Raw genomic sequence first — 17,279 nt, 5'->3', positions numbered from 1 at the left:
ATTTCTTTTTCCTTTTTTGCAATGGTTGCTCTGGAGTTTCCTCACTCTCTTCTTCAGGCTCATCTTGCCTTTTTCGCTTCTCTGCTGACTTAGGTGTGTCCTGTGTTTGCTCAGCATCAACTTTCTTCCCCTTTGATACAATCCTGAGTTTTTTAGGAACAGTATCAACATCTTTGGAGCATGTTTGAATTGCTTTCCTCTTATTTTCTTTCTTGGTTTGCACCTTCTGTGCAACATTAGCTTCTTCCACATGTTCTTCAACGGCCTCTTTTCCTTTCTTAGACTTGAGGGGTTGGTTGTATACTAACCCAAACAGCAGAGCCGCTATGATCTCAGTTCCCAAAGTCTCAGTTTCATTAATTAGGTCTATTTTATGATCTTCAAGGATTCTGGTAATGAGGGACCCCATCCTGAGTTTCCCCGTACTTCGCTGAAGTGCATCGACTAGAAACACCGGCATGTTAAGTGGTTGATAGGTCAGCATGTGCCAGATGAAGCACCGCTCGAAGTTTGAAGCTGATGATGTTGAGTTGATTTTGGGGAAGATAAAATTAGTCAGCAGGTAGTGAGCCATCTTTTGATTCTGACCCATGCATGTACTAACTATTTCCCCTTTGTGATCCTCTGGCTTACAGAACGTCACGACGTGGTCAAGTTTTTCCTTTGTAGTTCTGAATTCTTTCCCTTTGGCTGGCAGTTTCAGAAGGGTTGCTAGATAAGATGGGGTGATCGTTATTTTCTGGTTTTTGACATGGGTTACCAGGTGGTCAACATCTTCTTTGTCAACACAGAGGTTGGAGTAGAATTCCCTTACTAACCTAGGGTAGGTTTTACCGGGAAGGGAGAAGAGTCCAGCCCATCCATTCTTCGAGATCCACTCACAGAATGGTTGCTCAGCCGTTACGAAGCTAGGAGAGAACCACCGACAGTGAAGGACCTCATGGTTCTTAATGCTTTTATAGACTTGGAGAAAAATCTTTTCATTGGGCTGCTTGTCCTTCTTTTTCTTCTTCTTTTTCGAAGAGGTTGCGAGGTCAGCTTGAGGGCTCTTGCTTGGAGTTTGGTCATGCTGGCCTTGTTCTTTGGTGGGATTCTCACTATATTCCTGCTGAGGAGGAGACTTAGGGTTTTCATCGGAGTGATTTCTTTCGTAATCACCACCGGAGAGATTTTGTGAATCCGACATGATTAGAGATTCTTTGAGAGGTTTTGAGAGAGAAGAAAATCTATTTGCCAAGGATTTTGAGTGTAAAGAGTGATAAGTGGGAATTCTTCCACTATTTATAGAAGTTCGAATTGATCCTAAACGTTTGAACTAGCCGTTTTACCTCGAGATAATCAATCGACAAAGATCCTGACATTTATGACATGTTCGGCGCGTTCGTTTTCTTCATTATTGTGATTACGTCACCCTAGGTGGCTATTTATGGCACGTGTGCTAGCATTAATTGGGCAAGTGAATTTTACTCAGTTTGTTAGAATACTGAACGTTTTGTGGTACTGAGTGCACAGTTTTACATAGAGGGTTCTCATACTACTTTAGTAACTCAGCCTAAGATAATCACTCAGCATGTATGTCTTACTCAGCATAGGGTGATTTTTTATAACACATTTTAAGCTCAGCATGTAGAAGTTACTAAATTAGCACAGGTCACTCAGCATGGCAATCACTCATCATTCAATTAAGCACATAGTATTATTGAAGAGGATTAGACATACCGATAGCTTCCCTTAGTATGTTGAATTGCTCACGAGCCAAAGGCTTGGTGAAGATATCCGCAAGCTGTTCATTTGTTGGAATGTAGGTCAGCTTGATCTCACCCTTGAGTACATGATCCCTAATGAAGTGATGCCTTATGCTGACATGCTTCATCCTGCTGTGTTGGATTGGATTTTTAGATAGGTCAATGGCACTTTTGTTGTCGCATTTGACTTCAATTGTTTCTGTTTTAACTCCGTAATCCTCAAGATGTTGCTTAATCCATAGGACTTGAGCAACACAGCTTCCAGCAGCTACGTACTCAGCTTCAGTTATAGACAAGGCAACTGATGACTGCTTCTTGCTGAACCAAGATACTACACAACTTCCAAGGAAGTGACATCCTCCCGAAGTACTCTTACGTTCAAGCTTATCTCGTCCATAGTCAGCATCAGTGTATCCAATGAGTGTGAAGTCATTTGAGGTTGGATACCATAGACCTGCATTAACTGAGCTCTGCAAATATCTAAAAATTCTTTTTACAGCTATGAGGTGAGATTCCCTGGGGTCAGCTTGATATCTTGCACAATAACATACTGAGTACTGAATATCAGGTCTACTAGCGGTAAGGTAAAGTAGAGAGCCAATCATACCTCGATACAACTTGCTATCTACAGATTTACCTTTCTCATCTTTGCATAGGACAGTGTCAGTACCCATTGGGGTTGATATGGGTTTACAATCTTCCATATCGAATTTCTTTAGTATTTCTTTGGCGTATTTGGACTGACTAATGAAGATGCTGTTCTTACCTTGCTTGATTTGAAGTTCAAGGAAGAAGTTGAGTTCGCCCATCATAGACATCTCGAACTCAGTTTGCATCTGTTTACTGAACTCTTTGCACAAGGATTCGTCAGTAGCACCAAAGATTATATCATCTACGTAAATTTGTGCCAGTAGGGTATGTTTACCCTTTTTCTTAATGAACAAGGTTGTGTCAGCTTTGCCTCTGACATAGTTCCTGGTCAGCAGGAAGTTGGTCAACCTTTCATACCAAGCTCTTGGAGCTTGTTTCAGGCCATATAAGGCCTTTTTGAGTTTATAAACGTGGTTTGGAAATTTTGGATCTTCAAACCCTGGAGGCTGACTAACATATACCTCTTCATTTATAAAGCCATTAAGAAAAGCACTTTTAACATCCATTTGATATAACTTAAAGTTCATATAGCTAGCATATGCACAAAGTATACGTATAGCTTCTAACCTAGCAACGGGTGCAAAGGTTTCACCGTAGTCAATGCCCTCTTGCTGACTATAGCCTTGGGCTACAAGTCGGGCTTTATTTCTAACTATGTTGCCTTGCTCATCTAGTTTATTCCTAAAGTCCCACTTAGTTCCTATGGTCTTTTGGTTCCTAGGTTTTGCCACTAAATCCCATACCTCATTTCTTGTGAATTGATCAAGCTCTTCTTGCTTGGCATTGATCCAATATTCATCGTGCTCAGCATCGGCGAAGTTCTTTGGCTCATTTACTGAGACGAATGCAACATTCCCGAGATACTTTCTAAGCTGATCTCTTGTCATTAGCTTGTTGTTAGCGGAATCAAGAATGGACTTCTCCGAATGTCCTCTTAGAATTTTTATTTCTTTAGGTAATGTTGAGTTGTCTGGAATAGGTGTTTCTACAATATCTGCAGGAGTAGATTGGTCAGCAAAGGTAATTTCGGGTTCATGTTTACCTTTGGTCAGTCCTTGTACTGATGACTCAGTGTCTCCTGTTTGGTCAGCGGAAGCTGAGCTCGGTTCATCTTCAGCGGACTGAGTTGTCTTTCCTGCAGGGTCAGTTTCATTGAACTCTATATGGACAGACTCTTCAACAACTTGAGTTCGTTTATTATATACTCTATATGCTTTACTGTTAGTTGAGTACCCTAAAAATATCGCTTCGTCAACTTTAGCATCAAATTTTGCAAGGTTATCTTTTGTATTGAGTATAAAACATTTACACCCAAAGGCACGAAAGTAGCCAATGTTGGGCTTTCGTCCTTTCCAAAGTTCGTATGGGGTTTTCTTAAGAATAGGTCTAACTAAAACCCTATTGAGTATGTAGCATGCTGTGTGGACAGCTTCACCCCATAAATACTTTGGAAGCCTATTTTCGCTCAGCATTGTCCTAGCAATTTCGACAATCGTTCTGTTCTTCCTTTCAACAACTCCATTTTGTTGAGGAGTTTTAGGAGCAGAGAAATTATGGTCAATACCACTAGTTTCACAGAATTCGTCAAACTATTGGTTTTTGAATTCTCCACCATTGTCGCTTCTAATATGAGCTACTTTTAGGTCTTTGTCATTTTCAAGCTTTTTAATTAGTGTTGTGAACATCTCAAAAGTTTCATCCTTGCTACTCAGCAAGATGATCCAAGTATACCGAGAGAAATCATCCACAATGACTAAGGAGAATTTCTTACCGCCCAAGCTGAGTGGCTGGACAGGTCCGAAAAGGTCCAAATGTAGTAATTCCAATGGTCTCTTGGTTGAGACAATGTTTTTACTTTGAAAAGACTTTTTCGTTTGTTTGCCTTGCTGACAAGCATTACATAATTGATCTTTTTCAAATTTCAATTTGGGCAATCCCTCAACTAGTTGCTTTCTAGCCAATTTGGCAAGGAGGTCCATGCTTACATGACCAAGTCTCCTATGCCATATCTAGGAGTTATCCTCTTTAGATACTAAGCATATATTTTTCGAAAACTGTTTTTCTAAACTCAACATATATACATTGTCAACACGAGGGGCAGTTAAAATTAAATTGTTTGTTTTTCCCTCGAGTATCCGACACTGAGTAGCATCAAATATAACTTGTCTACCGCTATCACAAAGCTGAGCTACGCTCAATAGGTTATATTTGAGACCCTTAACTAAGGAGACTGACTCAATGGTGGGGTTACCTCCGATAGTACCTGATCCTACTATCTTACCCTTCTTATTGTCTCCAAAGCTTACGTTGCCACCTTGTTTAAGCTCAAGTGTGATGAACTGAGTTTCATCACCAGTCATATGCCTCGAGCATGCGCTGTCAATATACCAAAGCTTTGAGTTCTCCACGCATCTCAGGCTTACCTGTATTTTAAATCATTCAAATTTAGGTACCCAATTCTTTTTGGGTCCTCGTTTGTTAGCATAAGCAGGTGTTATGTCATGTTTTAACTTGTGACGACATATATTTATGGTGTGGCCATATTTACCATAGAAGTCACAATGAGTTACCCTTTTTGGGTGACTCGGTTTTTGGTCAGCACCATTGTGCTGAGCATGCCAACATACCTTAGTGGTATGCCCTTTCTTTCCGCAAAAGTCACATTGGACAATCCGCTTGTTATACCAACACACATCTCTTGTGTGTCCCCTTTTCCCACAACAGTCACATTGAGTGAACTATTTATGCTGACTAGTACCTGAGTACTCAGCATGGGATTTATTTTTGTTTGAGCCTTTAGTTTGGCTCTGTAGGTATGTGACATCCTTTTTCAGTTTCTTTGAATCTGATTGGACCTCCAAGACGAACTTGTGCATAATTTCCATGTTACTATGCAAAGCTGAGTTGTCTTGGAGAAGATATCGAAGGTCACTAAGTTTGACCTCTTCAATCTCGTCACACTGCCTGCTGAGTGCTTTTATTTTCTTATTACACTTTTTAGTCAGTGTATATAAGTCACTCAGGGCGTTAATCATTTCATTTCTAAGCAAGTATAAAGATGTTACCTCATTTAAGTATTCCTCCTGTTCAGATACTTCAGAGAGGTCAGCTTGCTCAGATTGAGTGTGGTCAGTAGCGGCATCGGCCATGAAGCATATGTTTGCTGACTAGGTGGCATCAGCTTCAGATGATGTTGAGTCGTCGTTGTCACTCCATGTGGCCATCATTGCCTTTTTGCTTCCCTTCTTGTCTTTCTTTAGATTAAGGCAGTTTGACTTAATGTGCCCAGTTTGATGGCACTCAAAGCACGTGACAGGCTTAGAGCTGTCCTTTTTGTATTTGTCACTGGACTCAGCTTTGTACCTATCACCTCTTCTTAATGGCCTCCTGCTGTTCTTTTCATTCTTTCTGAACAGCTTCTTCATCTTCCCCGTGAACATGGCCATTTCCTCATCATCTGATGAGTCAGCTTCAGTTGAGTCAGCTTTCATGACAAGTGATTTTTGTTTCTTGTCTTCTGACTTTTCTTTTGCTTCAAAATTTTTCATAGAGATCTCATGAGTCAGCAGAGATCCGATCAGCTCGTCGTATTTATATGTGGTCAAGTCTTGAGCTTCCTCTACGGCAGTTTTCTTAGCTTGCCAGCTCTTAGGTAAGCTTCTCAGAATTTTCTTCACCTGCTATTCTTCAGTGAAGTTCTTGCCGAGCCTCTTTAGCTCATTTATGATGTTGGTGAATCTGGCGTTCATTCCTGAGATGTCCTCATCGTCGTTCATCTCGAACAGCTCATATAATCTCATATGTTGATTCACCTTTGACTCCTTGACTTTGCTTATACCTTCGTAGGTTACTTCAAGCTTTTTCCAAATCTCCTGTGCTGACTCGCAACCTGAAATCTTATTGTATTCTGCAGCATCTAATGCAGAGTGAAGCATATTGATAGTCGAAGCATTGTTTTGTAATTTTTTAAGGTCATCTTCTGACCACTCAGTTTCACTCTTAACAATTTTCTCATTGTCAACAGTTTTATATGGCACATATGGGCCTTGAACTATTGCAAGCCATGCACTCATGTTTGTGGCTTGAATGAAGTTCTTCATCCTATTCTTCCAGAACGCATAATTAGATCCAAAGAATAGGGGAGGCCGACTAATTAATAATCCCTCAGGGAGTATCTGTGTTGTTTGGTTCCCTAGAAGGAAACGAGTGCTGTTCTCAACCATTTATCGGGATCAGCTCAAGATTGTTAAATCTTTGAAAAGTGAGCTATTATAGCTCTGATACCACTTGTTGGTCCCGTGTGATTAGTTCCAAGGAGGGGTTAGGAACTAATATAACTTTTTAGATTTTAATTAAGCTGGCTTAATATATTTTCTTGAGTTAGTTAACTCAGCTTTGGTCAGCACGGCCGATTATAGTGTAAGACAGCTTTAGTCAGATGTTGACTATAACTATTTTACGTATGAGTTGGGAATTGACACTATTGTGGTCAGCTTCCAACTCAGCACTCTTATTTACTCAGTGTCAGTTTAAACAATTTATATGCTGAGTAAATATGACAAACAACACATACAGATATATATATATATATATATATATATATATATATATATATTGAGAGAGAGTTAGAGATTACTCAGTACGACTTATCCTGGTTCGGCCTCTCCGCCTACGTCCAGTCCCCAGAATCCCTCCGGGCTTTTTAAATCCAATACTGAGCTCTTTAAAGGTAGAGCACAAACCGTTTACAAGGCAGTTGAATATGCAAGAGTACCTTCCTCTATTCGTCTACTCAACTCCTACTAAGTGCTATAACCAAACACCTAGATTTCTCTACCACTAAGCACTCAACACCGAGTACTCAACACAACACTCTCAATTTTACAATTGATACAAATTGTTCTTTTCGAATGAAGAACACTTTAGATGATTACAGAAAATCAATTTAGCTTTTACACAAGAATAGAAATTTGGTGTAAGATCTCGTTTGGCTTTTGTGTGCTTTTGTATGTATGCTCTTTTTGTTCTTGTTGTAATCGGCTAATGATCCAAGAATGATCATGTCCTTTTATAGTTGTGATCTGAAGCAGAAATGGTTTGAACTTTGGATTTGTCCGTTGATCCAAACGGCTCCTTTTTTAGACAAGTTCTGGTCAGCTTCAGACTTGCAGGCCAATCCTGTCGTCTGAATTCCGCAGGCGTCAGGTTTGTCTTGTTCTTGCAGGTTTCGTCTTCTTGTGCCAGTTCGTCTTTTAGCTAACGAACATTTGACCCATGCACCTCGATAATTGGCTTTTGCGTAATTCCAAGGTTTCTATTATTGGTGCAGACAGTTGTCGGAGCTTGTCTTTTAGCAAACAGATCATTCATGCTGTCTTGAAGATCACTCAGCTTGTCTTTGATAGCCGTTGTTTGTGATTGTTTGCTAATACATATACTGAGTTCTCTTTCACTCAGCTTCCATGGTCAGCTTCGTTCCGCAAGACATAGTTCTCAAGAAGACATTTCTACCTTTGATGCTAAGCTTCGTTTCACTCAGCTTCTTGATATTTAAGCTTCTGTTTTGAAGATGACTTATCTTCTCTTACGTTGAGTTCCACTCTACTCAGCTTGTGCTGTGATCTTATGCTGACTTCGTCCTGTCTTACTTTTTATTTGTATTTGTATTTATATTTATACTCATCATTGAACAAACATATTAGTACAATTAAATCAAAGCACTTAAATTTAATTGTCCCTTAATCATGGATTAACTTAAATAATTTTGTCAAATCAAAATCATGTGGAAAGGTGTTTCAACAGGGTCAAAGCCCACATTCGATCAGAGGAAACTTTTTCGTTTTTTTAGGATCGCTCCCTGAGACGACCTAAAAGTATCTGAAGTGATAAATCTTCATCAGAGGCAGCCAAATTTCATCCGAGGCAATAAAAATTCATCCGAAGCAACCGAAATTCATCCGAGGCGATAAAATTTATCTAGGGCTATTAAGTTTAACCACAGTAAATTAAAGTTCAACCGAAGCGGCAAAGGTCAACCGAGACAACAGATTTGACTAAAATAGTCATTTGGATCAAGTCTAATTCAGAATTCAGAACAAATCCCAACTCATTCAAAAAAACGCAAACTCAACCAAAAATGTCAAGAGCAGCGAACAAGTACAAAATACAGGGATCAATTATGATATTTTCATAAAAAAAACTTGGAGAACAAGCTCCTTCTCAAATCACAGTCGAAAAAAATCAAGCTAAGCAAATAATATCAAGCACAATGAATCAAAGCAAATAATATCAAGCACAGTGAATCAAGGAATTTGGCCCTAAATAAGCCACATATCAAACAAAGGAGAACCATGTAATATTTGTAATATTTTTTTACCTTTACAAACTATGCAGTGGGGATGAATTTTGTCTATAAATAGATTGTAGGGACCACGGTAGAAAAAGAGGAGAAAAAGAGAGAAAATATACTGCAGAAGTTCTCGTTTTTACTCAGAAACTGTAAGAAAAAGACTCATAGATAATAAAGGTTAACCATCAATTACTCTCTTTAAATTCATGTCTATTCTTCGTACTTGTATATATTAATGCTTATCTAGTTTTCTTCTATCATTTGTGAGTTCTAGTTCGGGTTTTAGGCCCCTCTAAAAATGTCAATACTCATTCTCATCTAAAATACCCTCCAATATCTGTAAAGACACTGGTTTCATTCCAAGTAAGAAGATCAACAGATTTTCTTTAGAAACAGACAACAAGTTTGAGGGTCTTAAATGACCCTCTCCAAGAAAATCAACAACAGCGAAATAAAATAAAATAGAGTAAGTAGAATAGAAATGACCCTATAATCTCTTGCATTTTAGGAGTTCCAGGAAATCATAAGAACCAAAAAGAGCATTTTAGGATTTCCATGAACTCATAAGAACCAAAGAGAGATAGATCAAAGTCGAAAAAAAGTGTAGAAAGAGAGGAGATGACAAACCTTATACTTACCTTGCATGCCGAAATAGGGATCGGTCAAACCTCCTCAAGCGTTCAGAGAGCATCATCGGAGGTGGAATAGTCATCGTCGTCGTCGGAAATAGTCCGACAGAACCTTTTAAAGGGCCATATAAAAATAAGAAGCTATAGAAAACTATTAGGAAGGCCAAAAAGAGAATAAGCAATAGCGAAATCAAAGTGAGGAGCTCGAAATCCATGGGGATTCAAGAAGGAGATGAACTGATAGAGAGAGAAAGAGACCTGAACTGGGGAAGAGTGAAGCCTATAGTCGGTCAAATGAATGAGTATATATGGGTTAGAATAGGTTTTGTTTGTACTTGATTAGAGAAAATTTATTGTACGCCAGGCATACCACGTGAGACAATGATATGATATGCCTTGGCCGCTAGTTTCAAGACACATGTCAAAAAAAATATAACAGAATAATATTTATTAATTTTAATCATCAAGAGTCTTTTATCTAAAAACTAACAACAACTTTATTAAACCCTAATTACGTTTCTAAAAGTAGTTAATGATTATTTTCTGAAAACCTTTGGCAGTCTTTTCAATCGAGGTTGCAGTCCCTTCCCTATTGTGCTCTCCCAGAATCAATTAATGGGTAACAACTCTTTTCTCCCCCACAATTAATTCGAACCAAGTATTATTTTCAATTAATTATATAGTTCTTAATTAAATTATTCTACTTTTTTTTCAATTTGTTTTACAATCAGAATTTCCCACCTACCTATGTTTCAAATTCATATTCTCAAAACACATTATAATTCGATTTTCATGGGATATAATTTTATTCAAATTTCATAATAGATTAACTTTAGTTAGATTTCTTTTAGAATTTTATATTTACAACTTATATTTGCAGTTTGCCTTTAGTTCAATTTTTTATTTAATTTACCTTTCTAAAAATAATGTTAGATTATTAGTTACAATTTTGAATAGTAATACTGTGGAAGTCCACAATTTATTTTGATTTGGTTTGTCTCTGTGATACAATTTACTTACACATTATGAGAATATGTATTTTTTTTAGTGTTTTTTATAGAAGATATGGAAGAATCAGATGAAATTATTGCGAATTTGAGTGAGACAAATTGACAATCTTATAGGAAGTGTAGTGCATGGAGAAGAAAAGGCATACAGTTTATATAATAGTTATGCGATACAAACCGAATTTAGTGTTAGAAAATCTAGAAAAAGAACGGGTGTTGATGGAAAGATTCGTCAAAGAGAATATTGTTGTGCCAAAGAAGGTCATATGTATGATAAGGATTTTTCCAGTGAAGCAACGTCAAACATTAGAAACAAGAACAGGATGTGAAGCAATGATTCGCTTTACCGTTTAATATGGTAATTGGACAGTGACAAGTTTTGTTTCAACCCACAATCATGAGTTTGCATCGCATTCAGAAGTTCATATGTTGAGATCAAATCGAAAAGTTACCTCTTCAAAAATTAATGTCATCGATTCAATAGTAGATGCAGGTAAAAAATCAATTTTGTTATTATATATTATTTCTATTATTCTATTTTTATTATATATGATTAGAAACTAATTTTTATCATATTCTAAATGTAGGTTTAAGAACAATAGACACTTTCTCTTATATGTCCAAAGAAGCTGGAGGAGATGAACATTTGGGATTTACAAAAAGAGACTGTTACAATTACGTTCATCATAAAAAGATGTCATTAATTGAAGCTAGAGATTCACAAAGTCTTGTTGATCATTTCAAGGAATGTCATGCCGAAGATGGTATGTTTTTCTATACAACACAAGTTGATTAAGAGAATAGGATGACTAACTTTTTCTAGAGAGATGGTAGATCTAGGATTGATTATGACTGTTTTGGTGATGTTATTGTGTTTGACACCACATACCGCACAAACAAATATAATTTAATTTGTGCTCCATTTGTGGGTGTTAATCATCATAGGAAAAATGCCATGTTTGGTTGTGCTTTTTTATTAGATGAGACAATGTCATCTTTTACATGGTTGTTCAAGTCATTTCTTAAGTCAATGGGGGATAAGGCACCTCAAACCATATTCACTGATCAAGATCAAGCAATGGTAAATGCCATATCTGCAGTTTTTCCAGACACGACATCGTTTGTATATATGGCATATATCACAAAATGCTCCATCCCACTTGGGTAGTCTCAATTCCAATAAAGAATTTCAGTTTTTATTTTATAAGATGTTACATAGATGTGAGTCAGAAGAGGAATTTGATGAGGCATGGAACAAAATTTGTGACTCGTTTGAAGAAGTTAGAAATCATAAATGGTTGAAAAAATTATACAATATTCGTCAGAGATGGTGTAAAGGTTTAAACAAAGATGTTTTTTCTGCCGAAATTTTATCATCTTAAAGGAGTGAAGTTACCAATAGGGTTTTGAAAACAATTTCAAGACAACTTCACTTACTAAATTTGTTTACGAATTTGAGATAACTGTTGCTCGCTGGCGTTCTTCCGAGTTTGAAGAAGATTTTTGTTGTAAATAAGTTACACCTTCACCTGTTCTTAAAACTAGTGGTTTATTGAATCATGCTGCAACTGTTTACACGTGTGAAATATTCAAACATTTTGAGAAACACTTTTGGCGAGTTATGGCTACAAGTTTAGTTCAAGTCGCATGTAGTAATAATATTCACATATATGAGGTTCAAGGTGAAACCGTTAATTCTAAAAAATGGATAGTGCATTTTGATATATCTTCTATAAGTATTAGTTGTAGCTGTAAAAAATTAGAATCAAAGGGTTTCATATGTTGTTATATTTTACGTGTATTGAGCATGAATAATGTGAAAGAAATTCCAGAATGTTGTATATTACATCGTTGGACAAAAGGTGAAAAAAAAGGTTATATGTTGATAGACAAAAAGAGATAGATAGTGAGATTACACAAGAGACTAATTCGATGTTTCGCAATGATGTTATGAGATGTTTATATGGCATAGCTACAAGAAGTCAAGAAAATCTTAGATGCAGGAAAATTTGTAAAGATGCTTTGAAAAAACTTATCGTTGACATTGAAAGTGAATTGTCAACGTTGAATGTGGAGGACATTTGTGATATTGAAGCAAGTGAAACCAATTCTGCCAAGGGAAATAAAAAAATAACTGATGTTGAACCTATTTTAAGTCCTCCACGTGCTAAATCAAACGGAACTTCAAATGCTAGACTCAAGGGACATTTCGAAACTCATCGAGTTAAAGTAAAGAAGGGTATGTAATTAAGTTATTTTTGTTGTTTAGTATGATTATTTGTTATTATATCAATAATTCTTCAACTCAATTGGAACCTCAGACACATTTTCAGGTATTATATTATAATATCCTAAACATTAAAATTAATTAATTAGATAATTATATTAGTGGAATTAGAATTTGATAATTTTAACGAATTTAGGGGATTAACATACCTCAAATGGTTGGACCTGGTGTTTATTTCTCCCAACCAACTCAATTGATGTCAACAACTATGCAAAATCAAATGCCACCATCAATGATGTCATTGCCGTTAACAACTCCTAGCCAGGTAAGTTATTTTAATTATTTTTTGGTATTATATGTTTGAATCTTTTATTTGAGTGTGACTAAAATATAATTGTTTAGATGCCAAATGACGAGATTATCAATTCGAATGTGTCATTTACACACACGATGCAAAATATCAATTCATTGAACTTTTCACAGGTAAAATTGTTTGTTAAATAATATTTTTCTTACTATTGTTATAATTATTGTTATTATAACAACTAACTATTTTATTTATTTTAGTTTCAGGATCCGAACTTATTTCCATCGAGGAATTTTGATTGAAATTAAGAGCGTTGTGGTCTAGCATTAGTGGTTTAAAGCAGAGATAGAAAATATAGGTTTATAGAACCATGCTTCAATACATTACTTATAAGCTAATTAGAATTTGTTCTTAGTTTGAGTTGGTACCTTATAACATAATTTGATTTTTATTTATATTATTACTCTGCTTCAATTTGATTTTTTTTTCACAAATAAATTGTTATTACTTAGATTGAGAACATGAAAAGACTTTAATTGACAGAGTCTTTAGATAGATATCGCCACTAAGATTGCTTTACTTTGCTTATATTAAATAAAATCAGGAATTGAGGAAATGTCAATGAAGTTTGCATGATGAAATTAGCAGTGAAATGAGTTTACATCATTCCTTTAGTGGTAGACCCATTTACTAGTCTGAAATTTGGAATTTAAGCCTATATTGAGCAAACAATAAAATATAAAGGGTTAAAGTTTCATTTTCCAAATCCACAAGTAGGCTATCCTTTTAATTAACTTAATTCAACCATAGTTGAAAATTAAGGATGGGTGAAAATTTTCAAAATTCAAGTGATAATATAAAGATGTAAATTTTTACATCACAATCAAATCTCTACTTTTTGTTTCATACAAAATTCTGTACAATATCTCATCTATACATCATTCACACAAAGAATCTCGTTTGTATACAAATTTGCATGTTTCTGCATTAATCACATTAGAATCTACAACTCAGACAAATTATTCTCAGAATAGGATCTCATCTATTTATCATATATACACGCCAGAATTTTCTAAATTATCTGATTGACGTCTAAAGTTTGGAGATCCGATTAACGTCTAAACTTTGGAGATGTCTTATTATCTCGTGCGGAAGCCTAAAGCAGGTATTGTAAGACACATTTATGAAAACCGTGCCTCCGCAAAAAGATGAAATAGAATTTCACAAGTAAGTTAAGGTAAAGCACTTGAGAAGGAAAAGATCACAATATTGATATTAAAGAAGTGCAAAGGAAATGAAAAGAATAGCGAGTTTGTATACAAAATAGCATGTTCCAATTCCCACACACCAAAGTTCTCCAAAAATAGGAAAATGAAACTGTACAAACAAATAGCCCCATCACATCACTGTAACAACTCAAATTTCCTAATAAAAAGAGCAGTTAAAAGCAAAAAAGCACAGAAGTTTTGTTTAGCTGGTTAGGAAATGAGAGAGAAAACAGACCTTAATTTGAGAATTCCAAGTTTGAAATAATTGAAGATTATATATTTAATCTTCATATAATGGATTATGTTTCCTGCCAAACAATAAAAGTTCCTGATATGCTAATTTTGTTTAAAATTTGTGAATAAAACTTGATCAATTATAAAAAGGCTACATTTACAAGTGATGAAATACTCGGGATAAATTCAAAACATTATTTCTTAACATTAAATTATCTAAAACCCCTACTTAGTTCTCACTCCCTAGGGCCCTTTATCATATTGGTTGTGCATATGAATATTTTAAATAATCTCATTGATAAGCCATAAATATTTCAATCAATTTCAGGGGCAAAGTTATCCCAAGTACAATTGGTACGTAGTTGATGCAATGGATATTTTACTTCAAAATTGTCCAGAGGCGTGTCTGAAAAGTTGAAATGTTGCAATGGCTGCTTTCTACTACCACTATTAGCAAATTTAATAGTTTGCATACATATCATTGTAATCTAGCTTTCGGATAGGACAACTAAAAAATTAAGTTCAAAGATTGAACTTACAAAAAAGGCATGAATTCATATGCATTTTTCAACTTTGTCCTTTAGCTATTCATCAAAATATCACTTAACCACCTACTACCAAAAAAATCAAATATCACATACAAATTGCTCAATCAATGAGCCACAAAACAATCACAAAAAAAAGAGAAACCAGGGCATTCAATTTCCATTTAATAAGCTCAATTAATGAAAAGAATTTTAGCAAAAAAAAAAACTAAGCATATAGCCTACCAAATTAATTTAGCATAAGGATCAGATTTCAAACATGATATTCATCTTCCAAATCCTAATTGCATAAATAGCAAAGGACTTAATTTGTTAAAGACTTATAATAAAACTCCATAAATAGAAGAATGACATCCTTCCAAATTAATTTAGCATGAGAAATCAGTTGACATTTTGGGACTCCTTGGATGGAATCAAACTTGAATCAGAGTAGCAGTACAGATGCAGAGTTTGCGTTTTTCTCTTTTCTCAACTGGTTGCACAAAAGGCACATCGGAATTCTAAGGTGGAAGATCGAAGAGCGGCATATGTGTGGATGCGGCTGCATCTTTGAGCTCTATTAAAGAGATAAAAAAAGGTGGAAAAGACATAACAGGAAGCTAGGTCACAAGTGAAAGAAGAGGGAATTAAAGGAGCAGATACCGTTAACGCATAAAACATGAAGTTGGGTTACCGGCGAAGGAAAAGGAAATTAAAGGAGCTATGACGGTTAGAGAAAGCTAATCACCGATGGTGGATTCTCAGAGAGACAAGAGAGATGGTTTGAGAAAAATTCTCATCAAGATAATGGGTCACGTGATTTTACAAATAATCTAGAATTATAAAATTAAAAGCTATTTTTTTGTTTACCTATTTTGAACAAGTGTCTTAAAACTAGTGGCCAAAGCATATCACATCATTATCTCACGTGGTATGTCTGGCGTATAATAAATTTTCTCATTAATTTAATCAAGTGGTCATATTAGTCTATTCTTATAAAAGGCTTTGATAAGTTTTTATTTTTATTCCAAGAATGCCCATGTGAATATTAATTAAAAAAGTTAGTTTATTTTTACATTAAAATGACGTTTTATATATATATATATATATATATATATATATATATATATTCCTAATTGTTAATCCAAAATGATCAAATAACCTTTTTTACATTTTTAAATTGTCAACTTAGCTTATATTGTTAATTAATTAATTATGACATATAAGCGATCCGTTAATTATTCGGGTGCACCGACCCCTAGCTATTTACGCTCGTAAATCTCTCTTTCGTTTACTTGTTGCTATTACGCTAAATGATGTGTATATCGATAATTTGGGGATAGTAATTCAATTGTTCCGATTATATAGAGTGCGCACGATCATACCTCATTTTGGTGTATACGTAATATATGTCGATTAAATAATGAAAATGCAACATCGTCGTAATGATCGTATATTATACAGTCTATTACGAATAAATAAATACATTTAATTGAAACGGTGCAAATTAATACGAAACACTATTTAGGCTCATAATAAAAATAAAATATTTTTTAAAATTCATATTTTATTTTACGTATGTGTAATATATGTGAAATAAAATTGACTTTTAATTCGACGTAATACAAGTGCATGTACGTTACACACTTATTTCCAAATAAAAAAATAATCAATTCGAGATGTTATCTTGAACCTATAAAATCAATCAAATTAGCTCAAAATGATATGAAAATGTCACTCGAACTAAATAACACACTTAAAATACTCCTGATTAAAATTCATGTTTTATTTATCGTATATGTGATATACGTAAAATAAAACGAGATTTTAGCTTAATAAATATAATTACGATTATGTTATACATGTAATTTCAAATTAAGGCAAATCTAAATCCTAATAACTCAATAACACACGAGTATTTGGTTTATATCAAAAATTCAAAGCACAACAAATAGCGAACACATAATTCCACAATAGTACCGATACGTCAGGCGGGGTAGGGTGAGATCGCATCTCTTCCCTACACGTAATCGGAAAACGAACCTAAATCTCTTCCACGACCGTCCTTGCCAAAATTAAACCATACAGAGTCAATCCTAACAAACAGGGCGACCAATCACACCCACACACACATTTCCAAGTGATGATTGGTGGTGACTCGAAAATCTAAAACATGAAAGGCAGAGCGAATCGGTCACGTGCCTCGGTTAAAAAACCAAGGTGCGATAGTGTTATAGCAAGAAAGGTAGAATACATAAAATATTTTAAGGAGTCAAATGATAGACTTTTCAGTGAATTTGGCTAGAGGTCAATTTTATGACAATATAAAGGAAGGTCT

Source organism: Euphorbia lathyris, chromosome 3 (genome assembly GCF_963576675.1).
Source record: "Euphorbia lathyris chromosome 3, ddEupLath1.1, whole genome shotgun sequence".
Lineage (NCBI taxonomy): Eukaryota > Viridiplantae > Streptophyta > Magnoliopsida > Malpighiales > Euphorbiaceae > Euphorbia > Euphorbia lathyris.
This window is presented reverse-complemented; position numbering follows the sequence as displayed.